Here is a 22178-nt window from a genome sequence, read left to right on the forward strand (position 1 = left end):
CTCAATTTTTCTTTTAATTTACTCTATTTGTTTTATAATTTTTTTTCAAGAATTATTGATCTCGATTTTCAAAACTTAATTATATTTTATGATGATTCCTGTATTCTATATAATTTTAAGAATTCATTGACTGTAACTGGATGATAGTGATTTAGGGTAGAATTATCATTAAGGACAATGTCACTATATCTCCAACTAATATTTTATTATTATTTTCTAATATAATTTAGACTTAATTATAGCCAGCTAATTAATTTATAACCTGATTAATAAAAATTAGCTTATTTAATTTTTTTATGCATAAATTAATAAACAAAATTTTTTTCTTTAAATCATTTAAGTTATTTTTTAAGACACTACTCTAAAATCACTCTATTTAGCTTTGTAAAATTGTTTGCTTGCCTCATACTTACATTCTTAACATTAAATAATTTTTATTCATTGTGGTTTCAGTTCAAAGGATTAAAATCGACAGATTCAATTCCAATTGAATTTCATTAATTTTTATATGGAAATAAGTTCAATTGACTTCTTATAATTTGTAGTAATGTTTAATTTAATTTATTTTTAACTTTTGGTTCAATTTAACCATTCTACTTTTGGTTTAAGTTCAAATTGACCTAATTGATATGCACATGCCATTTTTTAATATTTTATTTTTTTTCTTTTTTTAATATTAAAATGGTATTTTTATTTTTTATAATTAATTAAATTAAATATCAAAAATATTATTTTTATTATTTAATATTATTAATTAAAATGAAATTATGAAAAAAATATTATTTTTATATTTTTATTAATTAATTAAAAATAAATTAATTAAATTGAAAAACAATAAAAAAAATTTTAATTTCATATAATTAATTAAAAATAAAAATTATGATTATAATTAATTTTAAGTATTTAAAATAAAAAATATTATTTTATATTTTCATTTTCTTAATTAAAATTAGAAAATCATAATGAAATAAAATTAAAAATATAAAATATTATTTTTTTCATATTATTAATTAACATTAAAAAGTTAAATATAAAAATTAACTAATTATAATTATTTAATTAATATTAAAAAATATTAACTAAGTAATTAACATTAAAAATATTAAAAAAATGCAAATCACACACTTAGTGGTGAGTCAATTGCACATTGGCCTAAATTGGACATAAACTATGTCATGACCCGATCTTGCGGGCCAGATCGGCACTAGGACCTGGGCCAGTCTAAAGCTCCCGAGGCTTGTAGTAAGCCTAACTATTCCTTAACCCAATCCTAAAGCCCATATTAAACCCAATTTCAAGAATTCAACCGAACAGAGTCCGGTCATAATATGGACTATACAACGGAGAGTTTTCGACTCACCTGACCTGTAAGCACAATATATAAAACAATTTGGGGAGCTCAGCTCACCCTCCACATACTCATAATGTCATAAAATCAAATGGGAGCTCAGCTCCCTCATCCAACCCAATCATACATGCATTTAATAGATTTACGGATCTAACATGGCATTATAATACAGACCCAAATCAAATAAAATACTTCTAACACATGCAGAGTTCTATAATTTAGTAAAATCATACAAAACATAACAGACATTACTAAATGACCTGCGAAGGAGAGAGGCAGGTTAAAACTCAATAAATGACCTCCTGTATCCTGAAAAAAAAAAGGTGAACAGGAATGAGTGTTCCACTTGAAGGAGTGGAAGCGTGGATTAAAGGGAATTAAAACCTTGAATTTCAAAATTATTTCTAAGGTTACATGCACCATACCAAGTGTTTTATGATCCTAATCAATTTTCAATGCCCAATTACATACCAAAACATATTTTAGCATACATTAAAATTTCAGTTGCCATTAAAGATTATGAATTAATATTTAATTCAATTAAACCCTAACTAAAAGAGGGATTTTTAGGTACTAACCTCTTGATGTACAATTGATGCAATCCCGACTCCTAGGATGTACTTAGGACCCTAAATTTTGTCCCTCTAGTTTGTCCACCACAAGCACACACCAAAATTGCAATGGAAGCCCTTAGATTTTCTTCTCAAGCCTTGCCAATCAATTTTAAGATGGGGCTTATGCTTTGTGAAGGTTTTATGAATGTATTGGGAGTTAGAAATACTTTCTAATAATTTTAATTCAAGAGGAAATCAAAGTTTTTACTTTGAATCAAATGAGAAATTGAAGAGGAGAGGGAGACACCAAAAGTGATGGCAACTTGAGAGAAAAGAGAGAGGAGTAATTTTTCTTTATTACTTTTCGTTATATACTTAGGTGAAACCCTCACTAACTCAATTGCCACATGTCATCACAATATCCCATCTTGTTATTATTTGATTTAATCCTATGAAGCCAAGTGTTAAGCTCCATTTAAATTATGACATGTGGTCTTCCATCATAGGAAGACAAGTGGCAAGATCATATGGTACCATGTGTCACCATCTCATGGTGCCACATGTCACCATGTGAAAAGACCAATTTGCAATTACTTTTTAATTTGAGTTCTCAACCCAAAATTATAATTTCTCCTCTTTAAATCAATTTATATCAAATATTAATTAATTAATTAATTAATCTCCATTAATTAATTTCTCATAATTAAATTCATATTTAATCAAATTAAATATAAATTTAATTTATACTATACATCTAATAACTTAGATTTAGTTTCAAGTCATGCTAGGGACTTTGAAATTTTATTTCAAACCAAACCTCTTTAATTAATTAAATAAACTCTTTAATTAATAAATTAAATCACATTTTAAATGGTGATTAGCTTGTGTAGATGTGTGACTTACTAGGCTCATTACTTATTGGCAATGAGAAATGATATTAACTCTTAATATCATTAGAACTCTTTCTTACCGTAAATGATTTCTATAAATCATTTCAGGCATCTCATAGACCATGGTTGATACCTAGCATAGTATTCCATGGCCACTCAATCAGTAATAAGGAATACCTTAAATGAACCTTTAATCATATGTTACCTTGCACTAGAATCTCTCTGTTACAAAATTCCAATTCGAGCTGGAGTTATGGTTAACGTCAAACTCCATTTGCTATGAACATTATGTTTTCTTTTAATTCTAGTTCTTGATTAATTACATTCTCTTATCAGAAACTTTTTTTTGACTAAATCTGTTTGTCTTGGCTAGGAACTTGAAACATCAAGAATAATTAAATTGACATAAGATTTTATCCCTATTTACTTAGGATAATTGATTCTATCTTGATCAACACCTATCTCCATATATAACTAGTAGGAGCCAACACATGCCCATATACCCATACATAGTGCAAGTATGAAAGCAGTATCAAACTCAAACCACATATATGACAATGTATTGACAAGAGTAAACTCCACGTGCTTGTCATAAACGTCACTGGTTTAACCTACTTATCATGTATAAGTGCCTATCATGTTTGTTATGTGGCATGAGACTCGCCACTCCATCTTATTTATATCTCATATAAATACCTTAGGAACAAACATTATTACAATCTTTCTGGATAAGTCATGTTCTTTGTGAAGTATCATCGATTGTCAACCAATTTATGATACTTTGTTCTAGAAATACTGCCACTCATATTCTTAACAACTTTAGAATAGAATTTCTAACAAAATATCAATGAACCTTTTCAATTACACATAAATATATTATGTAAATGGAAAAGTGAAATTGCCTTTTTTATTAAAAAAATATGTACAAGATACATATAAAATGATATGCTTTAGGGCATACTACTAACAATCTCCCACTAGCACTAGAGCCATTCATTACAATATCTTAGACCCATCTTCTCAAGATGTCGGTCTAACTGAGTTTGTGACATAGGCTTTGTGAATGGATCAGCTAGATTTTTGGCTGATGCTATTTTCTGCATGGCTACATTGCCTTGCTCAACTATCTCTTTGATAATGTGGTAGCGCCTTTCTATGTGTTTGGATTTTTGGTGAGACTTGGATTCCTTAGCCTGTATGACCACTCCACTGTTGTCACAGTAAAGAGGAACTGCTGACTCAATGGAATGAACTACTACAAGTTCTGTCACGAACTTCTTTATCCAAACAGCCTCTTTTGCAGCAATGTTCTCGGCCTCTGTAGTGGAATCAGCAGTCGTACTCTGTTTGAAACTCTTCCAACTAACTGCACCTCCATTATAAATGAACAAAAACCCAGAGATAGACTTTCTATCATCGATATCTGATTGAAAATCAGAATTAGTATAACCATCGAATTGCAAGTCACCACCTCCATAAATCAAGAATAAATCCTTAGTTCTTCTCAAGTACTTAAGGATATTCTTGACAGCTATCCAGTGTTCCAAACCTAGATTAGATTGAAACCTGCTAGTCAAACTAACAGCATATATGATATCCGGCCTATTACACAATATTGTATACATTAAACTTCTAATAGCCGAAGCATATGGAATCCTGACCATTTTATATCTTTCTTCTGGTGTCTTTGGAGACATCTCTTTAGAAAGGTGGTACCATGTCTTACTGGTAACAATCCTCTCTTGGAATCAAGCATGTTAAACGTCTTTAACACCTTCTCCAAGTATAGACTTTGGGATAAACCAATTATTCTTTTCGCTCTATCTTTATAGATGCGAATTCCAAGAATATAAGTTGCCTCCCCTAAGTCTTTCATGGAGAATGTATTTAACAACTATACCTTGACAGTTGTCAACATACCTATGTCATTACCTATCAATAAAATGTCATCTACATATAAAATAAGAAAAGTGATAGCACTCTCACTAACCTTCTTATATACACATGGCTCATCTGTATTTTGGATAAAACCAAATGATTTAATGACTTCATCAAAACGGATGTTCCAACTCCTCGAAGCTTGTTTCAATCCATAAATAGATTATTTTAGCTTGCATACCTTGGAACCATCTTGGGATTCAAAACCCCTAGGTTGTTCCATGAAAATGTTTCATCAATGTTTCCATTGAGAAAAGCTGTTTTGACATCTGTTTGCTAAATCTCATAATCATAGTATACAGCTATTGCTAATAAAATCCTAATTGATTTAAGCATGGACATAGGCGAGAAAGTCTCCTCATAATCAATTCCTTGCCTTTGGCGAAACCCTTTCGCAACTAGCCTTGCTTTATAGGTCTCTACCTTTCCATCAGAACCAATTTTCTTCTTGAAAACCCACTTATTCCCTATAAATACAATAACTTCAGGTGGGTCAACAAGGTCCCAAACTTGGTTCTTATGCATGGAATCAATTTCGAATTTCATAACTTCAATCCATTTTGAAGAATCTATATCTGATATAGCTTCTTCATAGGTAAGAGGATCATCTCCATGATCTATTTCTTCATGAGTAAACAACTCTTATTCATCTTCATGAAGAAAATCATATCTTACTGGTGGGTGAGATATCCTGGTCGATCTGTGAGGAATTACTGTAGATGTTTCATTAATATGTGTAGGTTGACTAGATAGATCTATATCCATTTGATCTATTGGTTGGTCAGAATTCTCCAATTCTAACTCTATTTGCCTTCCTTTGCCACCTTCTTGAATAAACTATTATTCAAGAAATATGGCATCTCTGCTTACCACAACCTTTTGTGATGTAGGCAAATAAAAATAATATCCAAAACTTTCTTTTTGATATCCAACAAATTGACCTTTTTCTAATCTGGTTTCTAATTTATTAGTGTTCAGCTTTTTAATATAAGCTGGATAACCCCAAATCTTAACATGCTTAAGACTCGATTTTCTTCCGTGCCATATCTCATAAGGTGTGGAAGAGACTGATTTTGATGGAATTCTATTCAGAATATGCAAAGCTGATTCTAATGCAAATCCCCAAAAGGAGACTGGCATATCAGTATAGCTCATCATACTGAGTACCGTATCTAATAGGGTATGATTTCTCCTTTCAGATACACCATTCAGTTGTGGCATTCCTGGAGGAGTCAGTTGGGAGATAATGCCATGCTCTTTCAAGTATTCATCAAATTCAGTACTTAAGTATTCACCTTCACGATCTGATCGAAGAGTTTTAATATTTTTTCCCATTTGATTTTCTACTTCATATTTAAATTCTTTGAACTTTTCAAAGGATTCATGTTTGTATTTCATCAAATACAAATACCCAAACCTTGATTTATCATTAATAAAGGTAATAAAGTAATAAAAACTGCCTCTAACCATTTCCTTAAATGGACCACATACATCACTATGTATCAATTCCAAAATATTTTTAGCTCTTAACCCTTGTCTAACAAAAGGTGATCTAGTCATTTTGCCTTGAAAGCAGGATTCACAAGTTGGAGTAGGTTCAGAACCCAATGAGGATAAAATCCCCATTTTCTCCAGCTTTGCAATCCTATCTTCTGCAACATGACCTAATCTTAAGTGCCAAATATATTTTGAACTTGAGTTGATTTTCATCATGGCATTACATTCATTTAGATTGCTTGCATTAGATTTGTATTTAACATTATTGTCTAAATAATGAAGTCCATCATGCATATAACTCGAGCTAATATTTATTTCTAAAATAAATATTGCAAATATCATTTGTGAACTGAAATTCATAGTCATTTATAGTCAAACTAGATATAGAAATGATGTTATTAAAAGCATCAGGTACATGCAAAACATTATTTAAATACAAAACATGTCCATTCATGTATAAATATTTAGATCCTATGGCTAAAGCTTCAACAGTTGAGCCATTGCCAACTCGGAGTCTAATATCTCGTGACTGTAAGCTGCTACTACTTACTAGTTCCTGCATATCAATAGTAATGTGAGAATTAGCATCAATATCTAAAACCCAAGCTGTAGATGAACTATGAGTATCATCAGAATCTAAATAACAAGACACAGACATACCTTTTAAAGGTCTATCCTTCTTGTCCTTCAGAGAAGCAAGATACTTTAGGCAGTTCCTTTTCCAGTGCCCATCCTTCTGGCAGTGGAAACACTTTCCCTTGCTTTTGTCAGCTTCGGTCTTGTCCTTCTATTTGGCTATCTTCTTGGAAGGTCTAGGAATTTGAGGTTTCTTATTCTTATTGCCCTTCTTCTTTTTGGACTTTCCAACAGAAGAAGAAGATGCAATCAAAGCCACCTCTTTTCCTTTATTGCCTGGCATATTCTTTTGGGCAATAACCAGCATGTTAAGCAACCCAGCCAAAGTACACTCTTGCTTTGTCATATGAAAATTTGTCACAAATTTCCCAAATGACTTAGGCAGGGACTGAAGGATCAGATCCATCTGTAATTAGAAATCCATGTGAAAATCAAGATTTTCCAGTTGCTCAATAAGCCGAATCATCTTGTGGACATGATCTCCTATATTCTGTCCCTCAGACATTCTCATGTGGAATAGCTGTCTAGATATCTCATACCTAGCATTCCTGCTGTGCTCATCATACAACTCTTATAGGTGAAGGAGGATCTCACTTGTGTTCTGCATATTTTCATGCTGCTTTTGTAACTCATTAGTCATAGAAGCAAGCATGTAACATTTGGCTCTCATATCATGCTCCTTCCACTTTTCCAAAGAGTCTAGTTCCTCTTGAGTGGCCTCTAGAGGTAAGGGATCAGGAACCTCTGAGTCTAAAATATATCCAATACGTTCTAGGTTCAGGACAAGTTTTAAATTTTTGAGCCAATAAAAAAGATTAGGTCCCGTCAACCTATTGTGATCAAGTATGCTTGCAAGGATATTGGATAGTGGTGGTTGTTGTGTGCTCATTATTATCAAAAAAATTAACTGCAGAAAATAACTAGATTAATTAGTAAATGTATCAAGTAATTAACCAAAATAATTATGGTCTTTTAATCAAATTGGTCCTCCTACTAACTTGGCGAATCCTACACTTTCAAAGTAGAAAATGAAAATCTTAGTTAGATGGATTTCTAGTGGGTGATTGAATTCTTATAGTGTTATTGATCATCTTCAAGCACATTCATTATTGGAATTATAATAAACTATAAGTGAGCAACTCCTTACCCATCACAACTCCTTAGCCCCTAATGCTCAAAATCTCAAGCACATCTATTATTGATTTGTCTTGCATTAGTTAAGTTGATCTCATTAAGCCAGTAAACATGCAAATAATTTTAATGTCCTCAGGCACATCCACTATTAGCCACCAACTATTTACATATTTACAATATCTTATGCTTAACAATTATTCTTAAGAAAATCTCTTAAATTAATGCATTATTCCCAAGCTTATATAGCTAATAATGCAAGTATTTAAAATTTCTTAAAATAATTGCCTCAATGGAGGGCCATGATACAATTAACATAATTATACCATTCACAACTTAATCATTTGCTTAGAAGATTTTGTGGTCGGCCTAATTACTATTATGGTCTTATTTTGCACATTATCCAATTGGCATGCATATATCATATACTTGCATACATTCATACACATCTCATGCATACATGGATAAACAAATAATATGGTATGATCATGGACTTTCTTAGGGATTCAATTCTGAGCCACCAAGAATTGAATCAGGGCATTTCTAGGTATATTTCATTCATTCATTTTACAAGAGTTGCTGAAGGAGTACATAATCAACCCTTAATCTTGATTTCCTCCCACTAGTCCCACCAATGCTCTTTACCTCTTTGTTCTTCTTGCAATCCAATTATATTGTAATCCTTGGCATACCAAGGCAAGTTTACAAGAATATGGATTTTAAAATCCTCAAATAAATCAAATTACAACCTAAATTATTACAATATTTATAATACATGCCACTAGTATAAAATTAATTATTTTACATCCCAAAGAAAAATAAAAGAAATAAATCTAATCACATTAGTCTTTTATTGTCCATGATCATCCATCATTCATATTAAAATTTAACAATTAAATAAAATATACATGCTAAAAATTAAATTGAATATCACATATTCAACCAAAATTAAATTTGAATCTCATTCAAATAATATTAAATTTAGAAATTTTTTTCCAAATTTAATACCTTGAAAAAAATTTTTCAAAAATTAATTGTGTGATTAAAATTCCTAATTAAATAATTTAATTAGGTATGAGCTTAATTATGGGCCTTAAGATATACAACAATTGCATAATAGGCCCAAAAACCAACACGCCCCTGGGGCGTGTATCTCGCCCAACACGCCCTCTTGAGCACCCAAACCAGCTTCAAATTAATCCAAATTTGATCCAATTACACAATTAAGCCTCATAAACAATCTTAATGGCAAATATAGTGGCTCTGATACCACTTGAAGGAGTGGAAGCATGGATTAAAGGGCATTACAACCTTGAATTTCAAAATTATTTCTAAGGTTACATGCACCATACTAAGTGTCTTATGATCCTAATCAATTTTCAATACCCAATTGCATACCAAAACATATTTTAACATGCATTAAAATTTCATTTGCCATTAAAGATTATGAATTAACATTTAATTCAATTAAACCCTAACTAAAAGAAAGATTTTTAGGTACTAACCTCTTGATGCACAATTGATGCAATCGTGACTCCTAAGATGTACTTAGGACTCTAAATGTTGTCCCTCTAGTTTGTCCACCACAAGCACACACCAAAGTTGCAATGGCAGCCCCTAGATTTGCTTCTCAAGCCTTGCCAACCAATTTTGAGATGGGGTTTATGCTTTATAAAGGTTGTATGAATGTATTGGGAGTTAGAAACACTTTCTAATAATTTTAATTCAAGAGGAAATCAAAGTTTTTCCCTTGAATCAATTGAGAAATTGAAGCAGAGAGGGAGACACCAAAAGTGATGGCAACTTGAGAGAAAAGAGAGAGGAGTAATTTTTTCTTTATTACTTTTCTTTATATGGTCAAACCCTCACTAACTCCGTTGCTACATGTCATCACAAGATCCCATCTTGTTATTGTTTGATTTAATCCTATGAAGCCAAGTGTCAAGCTCTATTTAAATCATGACATGTGGTCTTCCATCATAGAAAGACAAGTGGCAATATCATATGGTGCCATGTGTCACCATCTCATGGTGCCACATGTCACCATTTGAAAAGACCAATTTGCCCTTACTTTTTAATTTGAGTTCTCATCCCAAAATTATAATTTCTCCTCTTTAAATCAATTTATATCAAATATAAATAAATAAATTAATTAATTAATCTCCATTAATTGATTTCTCATAATTAAATTCATATTTAATCAAATTAAATATAAATTTAATTTATATTATACATCTAATAACTTAGATTTAGTTTTAAATCATGTTAGGGACTTTGCAATCTTATTGCAAACCAAACCTCTTTAATTAATTAATTAAACTCTTTAATTAATAAATTAAATCACATTTTAAATGGTGATTAGCTTGTGTATGTAATGCTCTCACTGTAGCAATTCCGTACATTCTACTGTTCTGGTGACTAGTGTTGGTCCGGACAGCTAGAACGTCCGGAAAAATATTTAAACTAAAGTGAGAAATCATAATTAACTCAAATATTAATAAGAAAAATTTAGGAAAAATTTTAAAAATAAAATACAACAAAGTTAAATGAGCCGGTGCCCTAGCGATGGGTAACCTAGTGGGAAGTTGCGGTTTTCGCAACTAGGAGCCCTAGACCTAAGGAAAAATTCAAAAAATAATTTTTGGGACTTTAGAGAAGGGTCATTAAGGTTCCTATGGTATTAGAATGCCAAGAAAATGCTTAAAAATGTTTTTCAATCGGTACAGACAATTTTGGTCTATTAAGCCAAACGGAGGGCATTTTGGTAATTTCGCCTTCAGAGGTGATTTTTGGCCGACTTGTCCAGTTAAGTAAATAATTATTATGACACAAAATGTGAATAAATATTACTAAAAATTAAATTGAAATTAAGTAGACAAGAAAAGGAAAGAAAATGAAAGAAATTTAAATTATGACATCATTATGATGTCATTAAACATCCTCCCACCCAACCAAATTTTGACACATCATTATAAACTACTTAAAAATGAATAAAAGAAGATAAAAATTAAAGAACTAAACAGCTATCTTCAACCTTTAGGGTAGCAAAAAACGTAGAGAGAGAGAGAGAGGAAGGAAAACTCCATTAAAGTTTCACCAAGCTTGAGTTCAGCACTCAAATCACCCCAAAACCCTAGCTTCCCTTCACAAATATTTACCCTTATACCTAGAGCAAGTCTTGGGCAATAAAAGAAAGAGAAAAAGATGAGTTCTCAAGCTTTGGGAATTAGCTAAATCAAGGTTAGTGTCCAAACTTTTGCTATTTTGATTAAATTCATGTTTAATGGCATGAAGTAGGAAATGTAAGAAAACAAGATAAAAATGTGTGTGTGTGCACTCTAAAAATTTTGGTAGCTAGGGTTAGCTAGGGTTTGCTCATGTAATGGTTTATTAACCTTGTAATGGTCAATTACTGACCATTTGAATGTGTGTGAGAAGGAATTGAAGTGAGTAAGGGTGTTGGATTTAAGTTTAGGTGAGCTGCCTTGGCTGACCTGCAGGACTGAGTATGAGTCCAGTAGGTTTGGGCAGTTATAAATGGAGTTGTAGAAGTTCAATTGGTGCAAGGCCAATTGGACATGAAACTAGATACATAATGGCACAACTTTGGTGAAGAAACCCTGCCCAGAAAACCAAACCAAGTTGGCTTAAAAATTACCTTAATCCGGGTGACTTGCATTCTGCCTGGGCAAAATGACAAAATAAATAGTGTCTATTCATTTGGTCATAACTCAGTGTAGAAAGATCCAATTGACCTGAAATTTTACCAGATGAAAGCTGAGACATAGACCTAAAACTTTTATGAAGAACACAAATCCAAATTCTAAACATAACCCAGTCAAATTGCCAACCAAACTTAGGTTACCAAATCTGGCAGAACCAGTTTTGCCTAGAATTTTGGATTCTGTCCAATCCGGCCAGTTATGGTTTTTAGGCCATAACTTGAGCTACAAAACTCCAAATGGAGTGATTCAAAAAAAGAAATGTAACTAGACAAAATAAGGAACAACTTTCATGAAGACAACTTTGTCAAATTCCTACTGTAAAAATAACAAATGGAATAGTAAACACAAGGCTTGAAATCTGAAAATTTTGAACAACTAATATTAAGCTTAGAAATGGTATTGGCAACCAATACCAACAACTTTAGAATGCAAAATGTGGTATGTTGGGAGTATTAGAACCAATGTACCTATTGTCTATGCAAAAGTCAATATTTTAGTTGACTAATAAAATGAATAGTAACACCTAAACTTAAATTTCAAGAATTGTAAAGTTTAAAAGTGTAACAAGCCCTAGTACACCTAGCAAGATTAGTTTGGATAGGTTGGCATGCCAATAGGGTTCAGTTAGCAGTACTGCACATGGCATTATGCCATTTTGTGATTTCGTGGCTTTTAGCTATTCTGAAATTGTGTTGAGACTTGGCTTTATGCCTAATGTTATTATAGCTTATTAACTGTTCTGTTGCACACCGGGAGACACACATGTGACCGATGATGTGACGGCCCGAGATACTTGATACCCAATATCAGTTTACCCTTTTATCCAGTCTATTCATCCAGTATAGGTTACTTGGGCAACAAAAAATGAAAGTTGATAAATTTAATGAAATAATGAATATAACAAGTACCAAATAAATAAGACTGCCAATAATTATAAAAAATTTGTCTGCATGAGACATCAATACACTCACTGCATATATTTTTTTTATTAGTTCTTTTTATTTTATTATTGGCACCACTGAGCATTATTGTTTAGTGTGTCACTTTTTGCCACACGTAGGTTCTGGAGAGACAGACAGAGAGCCCAGCAGACCATAGATTAAGTGAGGTCACAAATCTGCCTAGCTCAGAGTCACCTGTCATCTACAGTGCATCAGTGGTAGGACCTTTAGGTCCCTTTTGAAATTATGTTTTTGCATTTTGTATTAGGAAGTAGTTTGTGATTTGTAAATTATGAACTCATGTAAATAGTAAATTTATGTAATCATATGTTGCTGTATATATTTTGAAGAATTTTATTAATTAATATAATTTGAGAATATTTTCATAAAATTTTAGTTGATTTTGAATTTGAATGAAATTGTGGATTAATGTTGAGAACTTGAAATGATTGCTAATGTTGAGACCATGTTGATGGTTATTGGAGTTTGAGAATAATAAGAAATGATTATTGGAAGTGTTTTTCGCAGGTTCCAAAGAACTGTTTTCTCCATTTTTAGCCGGTACTCTGCCGGATTTTCTATAAAATTTTTAGAACCTCAAATAAATTATAATTTCAACAAATGACTTAAATAAATTATATTTCATAAATTGTACTTCATAACTATGAAAAAAATAAATTAGAAAGAATAAAAAAATGATTGAATTAAAATAGGGTGTTCCGGTACACCGCATGGCATATCTTGCTCAGCTACACTATAGAAGGGTAAGGGGTGTCACATTTAATGGTATCAGAGCACGGTTTAGGCATTTTTGGGCCTAGATTGAGTCCATACCATTCATTGTATTTGTAAGAGTCGATGTGACACTAATGCAGATCTGTTTGTCTTTGTTATTTTGAATATGATATGGATCCCACATCTCAGAGTGCAGTTGAGGAGGAAGTGGAGAGTCATGCTCCACCTGCAGCAGTTGAGACTGGGGGTAGGGGAGAACCTGCTCCGCCAGCTCCAACAGAGCCTGCTCAACCTCCACAGTCCATATTCTAGCAAATGGCCGAATTCTTCAGACAAATGGCTAGGGTAATGCCACCACCACCACCACCTCCACAGCAAAAATCACACTTGGAAAGACTGAGAAAATTTGAAGCAGTGGATTTCTTTGGCAAGAGAGAAGATGATTCTGTTGCAGCCGAAAATTGGTTGAACAGAACAGGAAGGGTTTTAAAACAACTCCACTGCACTCAAGAACAAAATCTAGAAGCTGTTGTATCTCTGTTGCAAGATGATGCATATGAATGATGGGATATGGTGTCCAGTGAAGTACAACCAGAAGCAATAACTTGGGACTTCTTCCTCTCTGAATTCAAGAAAAAGTATGTGGGTAGTGTATACTTGGAAGAGAGAAGAAGAGAATTCATTAACCTGAGGCAGAGACAGCTGACAGTGGTCGAGTATGAAAAGGAATTTGTCAGACTGAGCCACTATGGAAGGGAGATAGTCCCTAATGAGGCCGAAAGGTGTAAGAGATTTGAAGAGGGATTAAATGACAACATAAAGATCATGATTACTGCCTTAAGAATCACATACTTCACCAAGTTAGTGGAAGCTACAATAAAAGTTGAAAAGGTCAGAATAAGTGAGCAGACTAGAAGAGAGAGACAACAGAAGAGGAACCCAGGTCAGTCTAGTTCATCTCCTGCACCTGGGAAGAAGTTCAAATGTCCACCTGCACAGAGTTCAGGCCAACCTCAAGGTCAGGGTCAGTCTCAGGGGCCCAGGCCACAGTTCACCCCAAGGAGAGGTCAGTCCACACCATCAGTGGGCAACTCTCCAGGGATGGGGTTCAGGGGACCAGCCCCAGCATCTTTTGCATGTCTGCATTACCTGAAATGGCATAAGGGGGAGTGTTGGAGAGTGACTAGTGCCTGCTTAAGGTGTTGGTCAACTGAGCATCAGTTGAGAAATTGTCCACGCAGAACTGCTACAGCTGCTCCAACACAAGCAGACAAACCTGCTCCTGCACCACAAAGGGGTAGGAAATCTGGCAAATCTGAGGCAGTGGGACCATCACAGAGGCCTGTATCTAAGCCAGTAGAGAGGCCTGAGGGCAGACCACCTGCCAGAGCCTATGCCATGAGAGCTCAGGAGGAGCAAGATGCCCCGAACATCATCAGGGGTACGTTCTCCCTCTACAATACATTTGTGCATGCATTGGTGGATCCAGGATCCACTCATTCATACATCTGCATCAACCTACCCGTAGAAAGGGGGATACTAGTAAGGGAGAGTGACCAAGACATTCTGGTCACTAATACATTGGGCCACAGTGTAGTGGTGAACAAAATGTACAAGGGTTGACCGTTAAGGATTTAGGGGTATAAATTCTTGACAGACATGATTGAGTTGCCTTTCCATGAGTTTGACGTGATTTTGGGAATGGACTGGTTATCACGTCATCAGGCAATGGTTGATTATAAACTGAAGAGGATTTCTTTGAAAACTCCTGAGGATAATGAGATTACAGTTGTGGGGAAAATGACAAATTTCTTGGCTAATGTCATCTTAGCCATAGTTGCAAGAAAACTGATGAGAAAAGGCTGTGAAGCCTATCTAACACATGTAGTGGATACTAGGCAGGCTAAACCAGATCTGTGTGACATACCCACAGTAAAAGACTTCCCAGATGTGTTCCCTGAAGAATTGCCTGGCTTGCCACCAGAAAGGAAAGTTAAATTTGCTATTGAGATACTGCCGGGTACAACACCAATCTCTATTGCTCCTTATAGGATGGCACCCACAGAATTGAAGGAACTAAAAATCCAGTTACAGGAGTTACTGGATAAGGGGTTCATACGCCCCAGTGTATCACCATGGGGAGCTCCAGTGCTGTTTGTAAAGAAGAAGGATGGGACTTTAAGGATGTGCATTGATTACTGGCAGTTGAACAAAGTGACTGTGAAGAATAAATATCTGTTGCCTAGAATTGACGATCTGTTTGATCAGTTGAAGGGAGCAGGAGTATTTTCCAAAATTAATCTCAGATCAGGGTATCATCAGTTAAGGGTGAATGATGCAGATGTGCCAAAGACTACATTCAGGACCCGGTATGGGCAATATGAGTTTCTGGTGATGCCCTTTGGCCTAACAAATGCACCAGCAGCATTCATGGACCTTATGAACCGTATCTTCCATCCATACCTAGATCGGTTCATAATGCTCTTTATTGATGATATTTTGGTGTATTCCAAGACCAGTGAAGAACATGATAAGCATTTGAGGATTGTTCTACGAACCCAGAGAGAAAAGAAACTGTATGCTAAGTTGTTCAAGTGTGACTTTTGGTTGAATGAGATTGCATTCCTTGGACACATAGTGTCAGCTGATGGGATTAGAGTGGATCCCAAGAAAATAGAAGCAGTGATGGAATGGAAGCCTCTCAGGAATACAACTAAGGTCAGAAGTTTCTTGGGGCTAGTTGGGTATTACAGAAGATTTGTGAAAGGATTTTCCTTAATAGCTGCTCCAATGACCAAGTTGTTACTCAAGAATGTTAGATTTGACTGGAATGACAAGTGTCAGATCAGTTTTAAGAAGATGAAGGCTATGTTGACAGAGGCACCAGTGTTAACACAGCCAGTGTCAGGAAAGGACTTTGTGGTCTACAGTGATGCCTCTCATAATGGGTTAGGGTGTGTACTGATGCAAGAAGGGAAGGTGGTCGCTTATGCTTCCAGGCAGCTAAGGCCTCATGAACAGAATTACCCTACCCATGATCTAGAACTTGCAGCAATTATCTTCGCACTGAAGATATGGAGGCACTACTTATATGGTGAAAAGTGTTACATTTACACAGACCACAAAAGCCTAAAATACTTGCCAACCCAGAAGGAACTCAACCTTAGACAGAGGCGATGGATTGAGTTCCTGAAGGACTATGATTGTGTGATTGATTGCCGTCCTGGGAAGGTAAATGTAAATGTAGTTGCTGATGCTTTAAGCAGAAAATCCATCACAGCTTTGAGATTATTGAATGCCCGTCTATCCTTAGTTTGAGATGGAGCTATTTTGGCTGAGTTGCAAGTGAGGCCAAACCTACTACAGTAGATTTTAGATGGGCAGAAGGCAGATGAGAAGCTAAAAGATATTTTGAGTAAAATCTCAGATGGGAAAGAAACTGACTATAAGGTGAAAGCATATGGGTGTTTGTACTACAAAGGAAGAGTATGTGTACCAGATGATGGGGAATTGAAAGCCAGTATTCTGAAAGAGGCACATACCAGTGTTTATGCTATGCACCCAGGAAGTACAAAAATATATCATGATCTGAAGCTTCATTATTGGTGGCCTGGTATGAAGAAGGACATAGCTGACTATGTGACTAAATGCTTGACATGTCAGCAAGTCAAGGCAGAACATCTAGTTCCATAGGGTTTGCTACAGCCTATACGCATACCTGAATAGAAATGGGATCAGGTCACCGTGGATTTTGTAAGCGGTCTACCTTTCACCCAGAAGAAGCATGATGCAGTATGGGTGATAGTAGATAGATTGATGAAGTCAGCATATTTTCTGCCAGTTAGGACTGACTACTCACTGGAGAAGTTAGCAGAATTGTATATCAGTGAGATAGTTAGACTGCATGGAATTTCACTTTCCATCATATCTGATCGAGACCCAAGGTTTACATCGAGATTCTGGAAGAAGTTGCAGGAATCCTTGGGTGCACAACTCCACTTCAGCACAGCTTTCCATCCTCAGACGGATGGGCAATCAGAAAGAGTAATCCAGGTAAGCAATTGAAACCAATTGAACTAATACAAATATTGAACTGAAATGATAATAATAACATAAAATATATGTCAGGTCCTTAAGGATATGCTGAGGAGTTGTGTCATTGAGTTTGAGGGAAGTTGGGATAGATACCTCCTACTGGCAGAATTTGCATACAACAATAGCTACCAAGCTAGCATCCAAATGGCCCCATATGAAGCACTGTATGGGAGGAAATGTAGAACTCCAGTGTGCTGGACTAAATTGGGTGAAGATAAACTGGTAGGGCCAGACCTGGTGAAATAGACTGAGGAGAAAGTAAAACTAATGAAAGCCAATTTGAAGGTTGTCTCAGAGAAACAAAAATCTTATGCCAACCTAAAGAGGAAAGAAATAGAATATGCGGTTGGCGACAAAGTGTTCCTCAAGGTGTCACCATGGAAGAAGATACTAAGGTTTGGAAGAAAAGATAAGTTAAGCCCTAGGTTCATTGGCCCATATAAAGTCATTGAATGTGTGAGTCCAGTGGTCTACAGGCTAGCTTTACCACAAGAGCTGGATAAGATCTATAATGTGTTCCACGTATCTAGGCTAAGAAGATACCACTTAGATCCTTCACATGTCATCTCCATGGAAGAAATTGAAGTGCAACCGGATTTGACATATGAAGAAAAACCCATATGGATCCTGGCTTAGGAAGTGAAAGAGTTGAGGAATAAGCAGATTCCACTGGTGAAAGTGCTTTGGAGGCACCACAACACTGAAGAGGCAACTTGGGAAAGTGAAGAGACAATGAGGCAATAGTTCCCTCAACTGTTTGCATCAGGTAAATTTCGAAGACAAAATTTAAATTAGAGAGGAAGAGTTGTAACACCCTCACTGTAGCAATTCCTTACATTCTATTGTTCCGGTGATCAGTGTCGGTTCAGACAGCTAGAACGTCCGGAAAAATATTTAAACTAAAGTGAGGAACCATAATTAACTCAAATATTAAAAAGAAAAATTTAGGAAAAATTTTAGAAATAAAATACAACGAAGTTAAATGAGTCGGTGTCCTAGCGATGGATAACCTAGTGGGAAGTTGCAGTTCTCGCAACTAGGAGCCCTAGACCTGAAGGAAAATTCATAAAATAATTTTTGGGACTCTAGAGAAGGGTCATTGAGGTTCCTATGGCATTAGAATGCTAAGAACATGCTTAGAAAAAATTTTCAATCGGTACAGACAATTTTGGTCTGTTAAGCCAAACGGAGGGCATTTTGGTCATTTCGCCTTCAGAGGTGATTTTTGGCCTACTTGTCCAGTTAAGTAAATAATTATTATGACACAAAATATGAATAAATATTGCTAAAAATTAAAATGAAATTAAGTAGACAAGAAAAGGAAAGAAAATGAAAGAAATTTGAATTATGACATCATTATAATGTCATTAAACATCCTCCCACCCAATCAAATTTTGATACATCATTATAAACTACTTAAAAATGAATAAAAGGAGATAAAAATTAAAGAACTAAACAACTATCTTCAACCTTTGGGGTAGCAAAAAATGTAGAGAGAGAGAGAGAGAGAGGAAGGAAAACTCCATTAAAGCTTCACTAAGCTTGAGTTCAGCACTCAAATCACCCCAAAACCCTAGCTTCCCTTCACAAATATTTACCCTTACACCTAGAGCAAGTCTTGGGCAATAAAAAGAAAGAGAAAAAGAGGAGTTCTCAAGCTTTGGGAATTAGCTAAATCAAGGTTAGTGTCCAAACTTTTGCTATTTTGATTAAATTCATGTTTAATGGCATGAAGTAGGAAATGTAAGAAAACAAGATAAAAATGTGTGTGCGTGCACTCTAAAAATTTTGGCAGCTAGGGTTTGCTTATATAATGGTTTGTTAACCTTGCAATGGTCAATTAGTGACCATTTGAATGTGTGTGAGAAGGAATTGAAGTGAGTAAGGATGTTGGATTTGAGTTTAGGTGAGCTGCCTTGGCTGACCTTAAATGGAGTTGTAGAGGTTCAATTGGTGCAAGGCCAATTGGAAATGAAACTAAACACATAATAGCACAACTTTGGTGAAGAAACCCTGCCCAGAAAACCAAACCAAGTTGGCTTAAAAATTGCCCTAATCAGGGTGACTTGCATTCTGCCTGGGCAAAATGACCAAATGAACAGTGTCAATTTATTTAGTCATAACTTAGTGTAGAAAGGTCCAATTGACCTGAAATTTTACCAAAAGAAAGCTCAGACATATACCTAAAACTTTCATGAAGAATACAAATCCAAATTCTGACAATAACCTAGTCAAATTGCCAACCAAACTTAGGTTACCAAATCTGGCAGAACTAGTTTTGCCCAGAATTTTGGATTCTGTCCAATCCGGCCAGTTATGGTGTTTAGGCCATAACTTGAGTTACAAAACTCCAAATGGAGTGATTCAAAAAAATAAATGTAATTAGACAAAATAAGGAACAACTTTCATGAAGACAACTTTGCCAAATTCCTACTGTAAAAATGACTAATGGAACAGTAAACACAAGGCTTGAAATCTGAAAATTTTGAACAACTAACATTAAGCTTAGAAATGGTATTGGCAACCAATAACAACAACTTTAGAATGCAAAATGTGGTATGTTGGGAGTATTAGAACCAATGTACCTATTGTCTATGCAAAAGTCAATATTTTAGTTGACTAATGAAATGAATAGTAACACCTAAACTTAAATTTCAAGAATTGTAAAGTTTAAAAGTGTAACATGCCCTAGTACACCTAGCAAGATTGGTTTGGATAGGTTGGCATGCCAATAGGGTTCAGTTAGTAGTACTGCATATGGCATTATGCCATTTTGTGATTTCATGGCTTTTAGTCATTCTGACATTGTGTTGAGACTTGGCTTTGTGCCTAATGTTATTACAGCTTATTAGCTATTCTGTTGCATACCGGGAGACACATATGTGACCGATAGTGTGACGGCCCGAGGTACTTGATACCCAATGTCAGTTTACCCATTTATCCAGTCTAGTCATCCAGTATAGGTTACTTGGGCAACCAAAAATGAAAGTTGATAAATTTAATAAAATAATGAATATAACAAGTACCAAATAAATAAGACTACCAATAATTATCAAAAATTTGTCTGCATGAGACATCAATACACTCACTGCATATTTTTTTTATTAGTTCTTTTTATTTTATTTTACTTTTGGCACCACTAAGCATTATTGCTTAGCGCGTCGCTTTTTGCCACGCGTAGGTTCTGGAGAAGCAAACAGAGAGCCCAGCAGACCACAGACTGAGTGAGGTCACAGATCTGCCTAGCGTCAGAGTCACCTCTCATCTACAGTGCATCAGTGGTAGGACCTTTAGGTCCCTTTTGAAATTATGTTTTTTCATTTTGTATTAGGAAAGTAGTTTGTGATTTGTAAATTATGAACTCATGTAAATAGTAAATTTATGTAATCATATGTTGATGTACATATTTTGAAAAATTTTGTTAATTAATATAATTTGAGAATATTTTCATGAAATTTTAGTTGATTTTGAATTTGAATGAAATTGTGGATTAATGTTGAGAACTTGAAATGATTGCTATTGTTGAGACCATGTTGATGGTTATTGGAGTTTGAGAATGATAGGAAATGATTATTGGAAGTATTTTTCACAGGTTCCGAAGAACTGTTTTCTCCATTTTTAGCCGGTACTCTGCCAAATTTTCTATAAAATTTTCGAAACCTCAAATAAATTATAATTTCAATAAATGACTTAAATGAATTATATTTCGTAAATTATACTTCATAACTATGAAAAAAATAAATTAGGAAGAATAAAAAAATGATTGAATTAAAATAGGATGTTCCGGTACACTGCGTGGTATATCTTGCTCGGCTATATTGTAGAAGGGTAAGGGGTGTCATAGTGTATATGTGTGACTTACTAGGCTCATTACTTATTAGCAATGAGAAATGATATTAACTCTTAATATCATTAGAACTCTTTCTTACCGTAAATGATTTCTCTAAATCATTTCAGGCATCTCATTGACCATGGTTGACACCTAGCATAGTATGCCATAGCCACCCAATCAGTAATAAGGAATACCTTAAATGAACCTTTAATCATATGTTACCATGCACTAGAATCTCTTCGTTACAAAATCCTAATTCGAACTGGAGTCATGATTAATGTTAAACCCTATTTGCTATGAACATTATGTTCTCTTTTAATTCCAATTCTTGATTAATTAGATTTTCTTATCAAAAACTCTTTTCTGACTAAATCTGTCTGTCCTGGCCAGGAACTTGAAACATTAAGAATAATTAAATGAACATAGGATTTTATCCCTATTTATTTAGGGTAACAGATTCCATCTTGATCAACACCTATCTCCATATATAACTAGTATGAGCCAACACATGCCCATATACCCATACACAGTACAAGTATGAAAGCAGTATCAAACTCAAACCACCTATATATAGGATAACTGTGTTATCTCAGGTCTAAAGATTATATGTATTGATATGATATATAACAATGCATTGACAAGAGTAAACTCCATGCGCTTATCATAAGCGTCACTGGTTCGGCCTACTTATCATGTATAAGTGCCTATCATGTTTGTTATGTGGCATGAGACTCACCACTCTATCTTATTTATATCTCATATAAATACCTTAGGAACAAAAATGATTACAATTTTTCTGGATAAGTCATCTCCTTTGTGAAGTATCCTCGATTGTGAACCAATTTATGATACTTTA

Source organism: Hevea brasiliensis, chromosome 2 (assembly GCF_030052815.1).
Source record: "Hevea brasiliensis isolate MT/VB/25A 57/8 chromosome 2, ASM3005281v1, whole genome shotgun sequence".
Taxonomy (NCBI): Eukaryota; Viridiplantae; Streptophyta; class Magnoliopsida; order Malpighiales; family Euphorbiaceae; genus Hevea; species Hevea brasiliensis.